The sequence below is a fragment of the Hyperoodon ampullatus genome, assembly GCF_949752795.1.
Source record: "Hyperoodon ampullatus genome assembly, chromosome: X".
Lineage (NCBI taxonomy): Eukaryota > Metazoa > Chordata > Mammalia > Artiodactyla > Ziphiidae > Hyperoodon > Hyperoodon ampullatus.
In genome coordinates this window covers 42391355-42401490 of record NC_136913.1, presented here as the reverse complement: position 1 = coordinate 42401490, position 10136 = coordinate 42391355, and positions in this window count along the sequence as shown.

The window sequence follows — 10136 nt, the reverse complement described above, 5'->3', positions numbered from 1 at the left end:
TTCTTAAATGCCTTTTATGACTGGTGTCAACCAGTCCTCACACATTTCTAGGGACAGAGAGACCAACAATCTTATAGTTTTATATTTAGGAAATCCCTATGTGTTTTGGTTTGGTCACAGCTTAATAGTAACCCCAAGTGTTTTATGTTTGAGCTGTTTGAAACTAGAACCTGATGGCAGAGGGAATTTCTCTGAAGGTTTCTGAGGAAAGGGTAGACTCCTACCTCATAGGAATAGTGTCTGTGTCATGCTTTGTGGATGTGAGCCAAATCAGGATTTCAAGATATATGTTCTCGAGAGAGAGAGACGGGGCTGGAGAAGGCTTTGCTTGGGTATCCGTTATTGGAATTGAGATATTCCAGGAACCCATCACACTTTCAATTCTGATCAGTTAACAGGGATTAATGAGACTGACACCTAGATAGGTGGGGTGGGAACTCAGGAGCAAAAAGGGGGTGATGTCAGAAGTGGTGGGCTGGTGTTGCCAACAAAAGAATGTCACTCGTCATCTGGCTCTGCAAGGATTGAGTTATTAGCCACTGCAGTTGCTGACCTTTAGCACCCCCTGAAAGGAGTTCAGGGTGGAGGTCAAGAATGAGGCATTCTGTGCTCTGGGAAAACTGGCAGAAGAAGGCTTCAGATGGTTAGATATTTTCAGGAGAAATTTTTATGAACCCCATTTCTTGCATCTTCCCATACTTAGAAAAGCACTAAAACCATTAACTAAGATATCTGTCCCTCATGACTAGCAGCAACCTGATGAGATGTGTGCTTGGTTGCATGTACCCCCTTCGCCAATATCACATATATACTAACATCTCCCCTTACCTCTTTGGAACAGTTTCTCAGAGCTCTCCGACAGGCTGTGTCCCAGGCTGTGGTCTTCAATAAGACACTGAATATATTCGACTTACAGCTTTTACATTGTGCTTTTCTTTTTCAGTCAACAGTGTCAAAGGCAGACTTTGACCAAAGTTTGGCTTGGAGCCCTCTCCTTCACCCCAGATGCAGTAGGTCCTACATGATGGTGGGGAAGGGTTTGGGTAGGACTCGGGTTACTTAGGCTAGATACTGGCTCCATTGTGGTGTCATCTTGCAGAAACTTTTTTGTTTTGTATTGTACAGAATAAATACCTACCTGATATCATGGTCTTTTGACATTTCTCTCATGTGTCCAACAGCTACATAATGTGCTTTTCCCCTCTGGAGGTTGTACTGGAGGACTCATTCTCCTCATGCCTCCTCTCATCTCTCTTTCTGCTCTCAAAACTCCATTGTCAGCCTCCATGAAGTAGGTCATTCCAGGATGGATGATTTGTGGTGCAGGGAACTGCTGGTGAACCAGGGAGGTCTTAGGCAAGGAACCTGGTCTATGGAGTCAAAGAGAGCAGGATCAAAAGTCTAGCTCTGTGTTTCCAGGGTCTGTAACATCAGGCACCCCTGTATCAGTCAGGAATAGGACAACAAAACAGAAATTACTCTCGGTATTTCAATCAGTAAGGGTGATAACACAGAGACTTGGGTGCTTATGTGACTGTTGGAAGGGCTGGAAGAGCAAAGGTCAGGGAAAGCCACTGCTAGCTCTCAGATTCCCTGCTGGCTCTCAGAGACTCAGGAAGTTTCTTCAGCTGTTCAGGAAAGGAATTGCAGGAGACTGCCACCAGTGGTCGCAGCCGCTGGCACCATCAGGGAGGGTGATTAGCAGAGAAACATCTGGAGGCTAATTAAAAGAATTCATATCTGTTGATACATATAGGTCTACCTGCTGGTACCTTTTCTCCACCTGCCCAATTTCGTGCATATCCATTTCATTAGGGGAACCTAAACTGAATCCAGAATCCTGTTGGCAAGGAAATCTTGGAAATGTAGTTCCCAGATTTCTAACCCCTGAAAACCAGGCAAGGTATAAAAGGAGGTACAAAGAATGCTGAGTACCAGCACAGTCCAGCATACCTGGACTACACAGGCATTATGTCCCTGAGCCTGTGTCATCATTAGTAAAATAGATATCATAATATTCACAACTATAGCTATCACACACACACACAAAATGTACACAAAGTAACTGTGATACAAAGCTCAAAAATGATTTGTCCCTTTTCCTCCAATGGAAAAATCATCATAGGATCACAGAAATCCAAAACACTTTTTGAACGAAAAACTAAAAATGAACTTTTGTACTATTTATTCTTTTAAAATATAAGAATAGGGCTTCCCTGGTGGCGCAGTGGATAGGAATCTGCCTGCCAGTGCAGGGGACACGGGTTTGGTTCCTGGTCCAGGAAGATCCCACATGCAGTGGAGCGGCTGAGCCCGTGCGCCACAACTACTGAGCCTGTGCTCTAGAGCCCACAAGCCACAACTACTGAAGCCTACGCACCTAGAGCCCGTGCCCCACAATGAGAGAAGACACCACAGTGAGAAGCCCACGCGCCGCAACAAAGAGTGGCCCCCGCTCTCTGCAACTAGAGAAAGCCAATGCGCAGCAACGAAGACCTAACACAGCCCAAAACAAAAATAAATAAATAAATTTTAAAAATTAAAAAAAAATAAATAAAATATAAGGATAGTGAAGGCATTCAGAGTATGCCTCCCCAAAATATGCTACTCCAGCATAAAGGTTGTTTTGAGCTGAAGGCAATTGAGAAGAAGCAGACACAAGAAAAACTCTCTGCCCTCTCCTTCTTTACCAGGAAGGGTAGGAAGAGTCTTAATCCCTGGGGACAACTCTAGACTTTTAACAGCCCAGAAAGGGCACCAGAAGAATCTACATAACAAACTTTACCAGCTAGTCCTTATTTTCCATTAGTTTCCCCATGTATTTACTTTATTTTTTTTTTTTGCTTTATAACAAATTTAATCACTTATACATATACATATGTTCCCATATCCCCTCCCTTTTGCGTCTCCCTCCCACCCTCCCTATCCCACCCCTCCAGGCGGTCACAAAGCACCGAGCTGATCTCCCTGTGCTCTGCGGCTGCTTCCCACTAGCTATCTACCTTACGTTTGGTAGTGTATATATGTCCATGCCGCTCTTTCACTTTGTCACAGCTTACCCTTCCCCCTCCCCATATCCTCAAGTCCATTCTCTAGTAGGTCTGTGTCTTTATTCCTGTCTTACCCCTATGTTCTTCATGACATTTTTTTTTCTTAAATTCCATATATATGTGTCAGCATACAGTATTTGTCTTTCTCTTTCTGACTTACTTCACTCTGTATGACAGACTCTAGGTCCATCCACCTCATTACAAATAGCTCAATTTCGTTTCTTTTTATGGCTGAGTAATATTCCATTGTATATATGTGCCACATCTTCTTTACCCATTCATCCGATGATGGACACTTAGGTTGTTTCCATCTCCGGGCTATTGTAAATAGGGCTGCTATGAACATTTTGGTACATGTCTCTTTTTGAATTATGGTTTTCTCAGGGTATATGCCCAGTAGTGGGATTGCTGGGTCATATGGTAGTTCTACTTGTAGTTTTTTAAGGAACCTCCATACCGTTCTCCATAGTGGCTGTACCAATTCACATTCCCACCAGCAGTGCAAGAGTGTTCCCTTTTTTCCACACCCTCTCCAGCATTTATTGTTTCTAGATTTTTTGATGATGGCCATTCTGACTGGTGTGAGATGATATCTCATTGTAGTTTTGATTTGCATTTCTCTAATGAGTAAAGATGTTGAGCATCCTTTCATGTGTTTGTTGGCAGTCTGTATATCTTCTGTGGAGAAATGTCTATTTAGGTCTTCTGCCCATTTTTGGATTGGGTTGTTTGTTTTTTTGTTATTGAGCTGCATGAGCTGCTTATAAATTTTGGAGATTAATCCTTTGTCAGTTGCTTCATTTGCAAATATTTTCTCCCATTCTGAGGGTTGTCTTTTGGTCTTGTTTATGGTTTCCTTTGCTGTGCAAAAGCTTTGAAGTTTCATTAGGTCCCATGTGTTTATTTTTGTCTTTATTTCCATTTCTCTAGGAGGTGGGTCAAAAAGGATCTTGCTGTGATTTATGTCATAGAGTGTTCTGCCTATGTTTTCCTCTAAGAGTTTGATAGTTTCTGGCCTTACATTTAGGTCTTTAATCCATTTTGAGCTTATTTTTGTGTATGGTGTTAGGGAGTGATCTAATCTCATACTTTTACATGTCCCTATCCAGTTTTCCCAGCACCACTTATTGAAGAGACTGTCCTTTCTCCACTGTACATTCCTACCTTCTTTATCAAAGATAAGGTGACCATATGTCCGTGGGTTTATCTCTGGGCTTTCTATCCTGTTCCATTGATCTATCTTTCTGTTTTTGTGCCAGTACCATACTGTCTTGATTACTGTAGCTTTGTAGTATAGTCTGAAGTCAGGAAGCCTGATTCCTCCAGCTCCATTTTTCGTTCTCAAGATTGCTTTGGCTATTCGGGGTCTTTTGTGTTTCCATACAAATTGTGAAATTTTTTGTTCTAGTTCTGTGAAAAATGCCAGTGGTAGTTCGATAGGGATTGCATTGAATCTGTAGATTGCTTTGGGTAGTAGAGTCATTTTCACAATGTTGATTCTTCCAATCCAAGAACATGGTACATCTCTCCATCTATTTGTATCATCTTTAATTTCTTTCATCAGTGTCTTATAATTTTCTGCATACAGGTCTTTTGTCTCCCTAGGTAGGTTTATTCCTAGATATTTTATTCTTTTTGTTGCAATGGTAAATGGGAGTGTTTCCTTGATTTCACTTTCAGATTTTTCATCATTAGTAAATAGGAATGCCAGAGATTTCTGTGCATTAATTTTGTATCCTGCTACTTTACCAAATTCATTGATTAGCTCTAGTAGTTTTCTGGTAGCATCTTTAGGATTCTCTATGTATAGTATCATGTCATCTGCAAACAGTGACAGCTTTACTTCTTCTTTTCTGATTTGGATTCCTTTTATTTCCTTTTCTTCTCTGATTGCTGTGGCTAAAACTTCCAAAACTATGTTGAATAAGAGTGGTGAGAGTGGGCAACCTTGTCTTGTTCCTGATCTTAGTGGAAATGGTTTCAGTTTTTCACCATTGAGGAAGATGCTGGCTGTGGGTTTGTCATATATGGCCTTTATTATGTTGAGGAAAGTTCCCTCTATGCCTACTTTCTGCAGGGTTTTTATCATAAATGGGTGTTGAATTTTGTCGAAAGCTTTCTCTGCATCTATTGAGATGATCATATGGTTTTTCTCCTTCAATTTGTTAATATGGTGTATCACGTTGATTGATTTGCGTATATTGAAGAATCCTTGCATTCCTGGAATAAACCCCACTTGATCATGGTGTATGATCTTTTTAATGTGCTGTTGCATTCTGTTTGCTAGTATTTTGTTGAGGGTTTTTGCATCTATGTTCATCAGTGATATTGGCCTGTAGTTTTCTTTCTTTGTGACATCCTTGTCTGGTTTTGGTATCAAGGTGATGGTGGCCTCGTAGAATGAGTTTGGGAGTGTTCCTCCCTCTGCTATATTTTGGAAGAGTTTGAGAAGGATAGGTGTTAGCTCTTCTCTAAATGCTTGATAGAATTCGCCTGTGAAGCCATCTGGTCCTGGGCTTTTGTTTGTTGGAAGATTTTTTATCACAGTTTCAATTTCAGTGCTTGTGATTGGTCTGTTCATATTTTCTATTTCTTCCTGATTCAGTCTTGGCAGGTTGTGCATTTCTAAGAATTTGTCCACTTCTTCCAGGTTGTCCATTTTATTGGCATAGAGTTGCTTGTAGTAATCTCTCATGATCTTTTGTATTTCTTCAGTGTCAGTTGTTACTTCTCCTTTTTCATTTCTAATTCTATTGACTTGAGTCTTCTCCCTTGTTTTCTTGATGAGTCTGGCTAATGGTTTATCAATTTTGTTTATCTCCTCAAAGAACCAGCTTTTAGTTTTATTGATCTTTGCTATCGTTTCCTTCATTTCTTTTTCATTTATTTCTGATCTGATTTTTATGATTTCTTTCCTTCTGCTAACTTTGGGATGTTTTTGTTCTTCTTTCTCTAATTGCTTTACGTGCAAGGTTAGGTTGTTTATTCGAGATGTTTCCTGTTTCTTAAGGTGGGATTATATTGCTATAAACTTCCCTCTTAGAACTGCTTTTGCTGCATCCCATAGGTTTTGGGTCGTCATGTCTCCATTGTCATTTGTTTCTAGGTATTTTTTAATTTCCTCTTTGATTTCTTCAGTGATCACTTCGTTATTAAGTAGTGTATTGTTTAGCCTCCATGTGTTTGTATTTTTTACAGCTCTTTTCCTGTAATTGATATCTAGTCTCATAGCATTGTGGTCAGAAAAGATACTTGATACAATTTCAATTTTCTTAAATTTACCAAGGCTTGATTTGTGACCCAAGATATGATCTATCCTGGAGAATGTTCCATGAGCACTTGAGAAAAATGTGTATTCTGTTGTTTTTGGATGGAATGTCCTATAAATATCAATTCAGTGCATCTTGTTTAATGTATCATTTAAAGCTTGTGTTTCCTTATTTATTTTCATTTTGGATGATCTGTCCATTGGTGTAAGTGGGGTGTTAAAGTCCCCTACTATGATTGTGTTACTGTCGATTTCTCCTTTTATGGCTGTTAGTATTTGCCTTATGTATTGAGGTGCTCCTATGTTTGGTGCATGAATATTTACAATTGTTATATCTTCTTCTTGGATCGATCCCTTGATCATTATGTAGTGTCCTTCTTTGTCTCTTCTAATAGTCTTTGTTTTAAAGTCTATTTTGTCTGATATGAGAATTGCTACTCCAGCTTTCTTTTGGTTTCCATTTGCGTGGAATATCTTTTTCCATCCCCTTACTTTCAGTCCGTATGTGTCTCTAGGTCTGAAGTGGGTCTCTTGTAGACAGCATATATATGGGTCTTGTTTTTGTATCCATTCAGCCAATCTGTGCCTTTTGGTGGGAGCATTTAGTCCATTTACATTTAAGGTAATTATCGATATGTATGTTTCTATTCCCATTTTCTTAATTGTTTTGGGTTCGTTATTGTAGGTCTTTTCCTTCTCTTGTGTTTCTTGCCTAGAGAAGTTCCTTTAGCATTTGTCGTAAAGCTGGTTTGGTGGTGCTGAACTCTCTCAGCTTTTGCTTGTCTGTAAAGGTTTTAATTTCTCCATCAAATCTGAATGAGATCCTTGCTGGGTAGAGTAATCTTGGTTGCAGGTTTTTCTCCTTCATCACTTTAATTATGTCCTGCCACTCCCTTCTGGCTTGTAGAGTTTCTGCTGAGAGATCAGCTGTTATCCTGATGGGGATTCCCTTGTGTGTTATTTGTTGTTTTTGCCTTGCTGCTTTTAATATGATTTCTTTGTGTTTAATTTTTGACAGTTTGATTAATATGTGTCTTGGTGTATTTCTCCTTGGATTTATTCTGTATGGGACTCTCTGTGCCTCCTGGACTTGATTAACTATTTCCTTTCCCATATTAGGGAAGTTTTCAACTATAATCTCTTCAAATATTTTCTCAGTTCCTTTCTTTTTCTCTTCTTCTGGAACCCCTATAATTCGAATGTTGGTGCGTTTAATGTTGTCCCAGAGGTCTCTGAGACTGTCCTCTGTTCTTTTCATTCTTTTTTCTTTATTTTGCTCTGCAGCAGTTATTTCCACTATTTTATCTTCCACCTCACTTATCCGTTCTTCTGCCTCAGTTATTCTGCTATTGATTCTATCTAGAGTATTTTTTATTTCATTTATTGTGTTTTTAATTGATGCTTGATTCATCTTTAGTTCTTCTAGGTCCTTGTTAACTGTTTCTTGCATTTTGTCAATTCTATTTCCAAGATTTTGGATCTTGGAAATAGAATCTTGGATCATCTTTACTATCATTATTCTGAATTCTTTTTCAGGTAGACTGCCTATTTCCTCTTCATTTGTTAGGCCTGGTGGGTTTTTATCTTGCTCCTTCTCCTGCTGTGTGTTTTCCTGTCTTCTCATTTTGCTTATGTTACTGTGTTTGGGGTCTCCTTTTTGCAGGCTGCAGGTTCGTAGTTCCCGTTGTTTTTGGTGTCTGTCCCCAGTGGCTAAGGTTGGTTTAGTGGGTTGTGTAGGCTTCCTGGTGGAGGGGACTAGTGCCTGTGTTCTGGTGGATGAGGCTGGATCTTGTCTTTCTGGTGGGCAGGTCCACGTCTGGTGGTGTGTTTTGGGGTGTCTGCGGACTTTTTATGATCTTAGGCCGCCTCTCTGCTAATGGGTGGCGTTGTGTTCCTGTCTTGCTAGTTGTTTGGCATAGGGTGTCCAGCACTGTAGCTTGCTGGTCGTTGAGTGAAGCTGGGTGCTGGTGTTGAGATGGAGATCTCTGGAAGATTTTCGCCCTTTGATATTATGTGGAGCTGGGAGGTCTCTTGTGGACCAGTGTCCTGAAGTTGGCTCTCCCACCTCAGAGGCACAGCACTGACTCCTGGCTCCTCAATTTGGGATGATTTGTTGTCTATTCATGTATTCCACAGATGCAGGGTACATCAAGTTGGTTGTGGAGCTTTAATCCGCTGCTTCTGAGGCTGCTGGGAGAGGTTTCCCTTTCTCTTCTTTGTTCTCACAGCTCCTGGGTCTCAGCTTTGGATTTGGCCCCGCCTCTGTGTGTAGGTCGCCGGAGGGCGTCTGTTCTTCGCTCAGACAGGACAGGGTTAAAGGAGCAGCCTCTTCGGCGACTCTGGCTCACTCAGGCCGGGCGGGAGGGAGGGGCACGGAGTGCGGGGCGAGCCTGCAGCGGCAGAGGCCGGCGTGACGTTGCACCAGCCCGAGGCGCGCCGTGCGTTCTCCCAGGGAAGCCGCCCCTGGATTCCGGGACCCCGGCAGTGGCGGGCTGCACAGGCTCCCGGAAGGGCGGTGTGGACAGTGACCTGCGCTCGCACACAGGCTTCTTGGCGGCGGCAGCAGCAGCCCCAGCGTCCCACGCCCGTCTCTGGGCTCCGCGCTTTCAGCCGCGACTTGCGCCCGACTGTGGAGCTCCTTTAAGCCCATGTATTTACTGTCCCACAGTTTTCTGCCCCTCAAAACTCAAAGTCCTCTCCTTTGTCTTGTCACTCCGCTAAAATGTATTGTTCTTTAGTTAAGATGCTATATAAGCCCAAGTTCTAACCACCTCTTTGAGTTACTCATCACTGAGTATTCCAGTGTATATTCACAATGCACATGTTAATAAACTCTGTTTATTATCTCTTATTAATATATCCTTTGTCAGTCTAATCTGCAGAGCCCCAACTGAAAAACCTAGGAGAGTAGAGGAAAAAAGTTTTTCCTGTCCTACAATAATCAATACTGATTGTAAAACTTTTGAAAATACCATCAAAGACAAAATGCACTGGACAATTAAGGAGATGATTTTATGCAGGCTATTGCAATAAGGAGAATGTTCATTAATAAGGAACATCTCAAAGAAGAAAGAGAACACCTGAAGTTTTACACAGGCAAGTAGTAAACAAGGGAGTCATGGGGCAGGGTAGATAGGGAGTCTTGTGGGAGTCAGGAAGAGGCACAAGGAATGGTGGAGGTGGGTCTTTATCTCTGATTACCAAGGCCCTTTGCATTTATTCTTTTCTGGAAAGGGATGGTGAATTTCTTAACCCTTTCTGCTTTCTAGGAGCCCAGGCTTCAGATAAAATTCAGTGCAGTCAATCTCCGCTTTTGTTCAAGACAAATATCATGAGTCAGTTAACAACACAGAGGTGATCAGAAACTTCCTGAGTGGAGGAAGCAGGGTCTAAGAAATAGTCTTTCCAGGACTCTTGTTGGCATTATTCCTGTAAAACCAGTGAAACCATCTGTTGAGATTTGCTGGCAAAGGTAAGTTGTTTTAGGATCCTGGAGACCAGGCATTTCAAAAGAGGGTTGCCCCAAGTGAAAAAGAGAAACACCAATATAAAAATAAAAAGTTATGTTGAAGTGTCAGGAGTTGAACACTAAGGGTAACCAGTCCACTAGATTCCAAGGAATGGGTGGAGGAAAATATTTAGCTCAAGAGTCAGGAGAATTGCAGACACCTGACAAATTTCTTTGTTGGCCTCTCAAATGTGATTATATGAAGATGTCAAAGAAGTTTCGGGAAACAAATTTAGAATAGTTGCTTCCACTTACTATGCATGCACCCTGTCTGGAAGCCAGAATTATGTGAGCACCAGTCGGTTAGGCA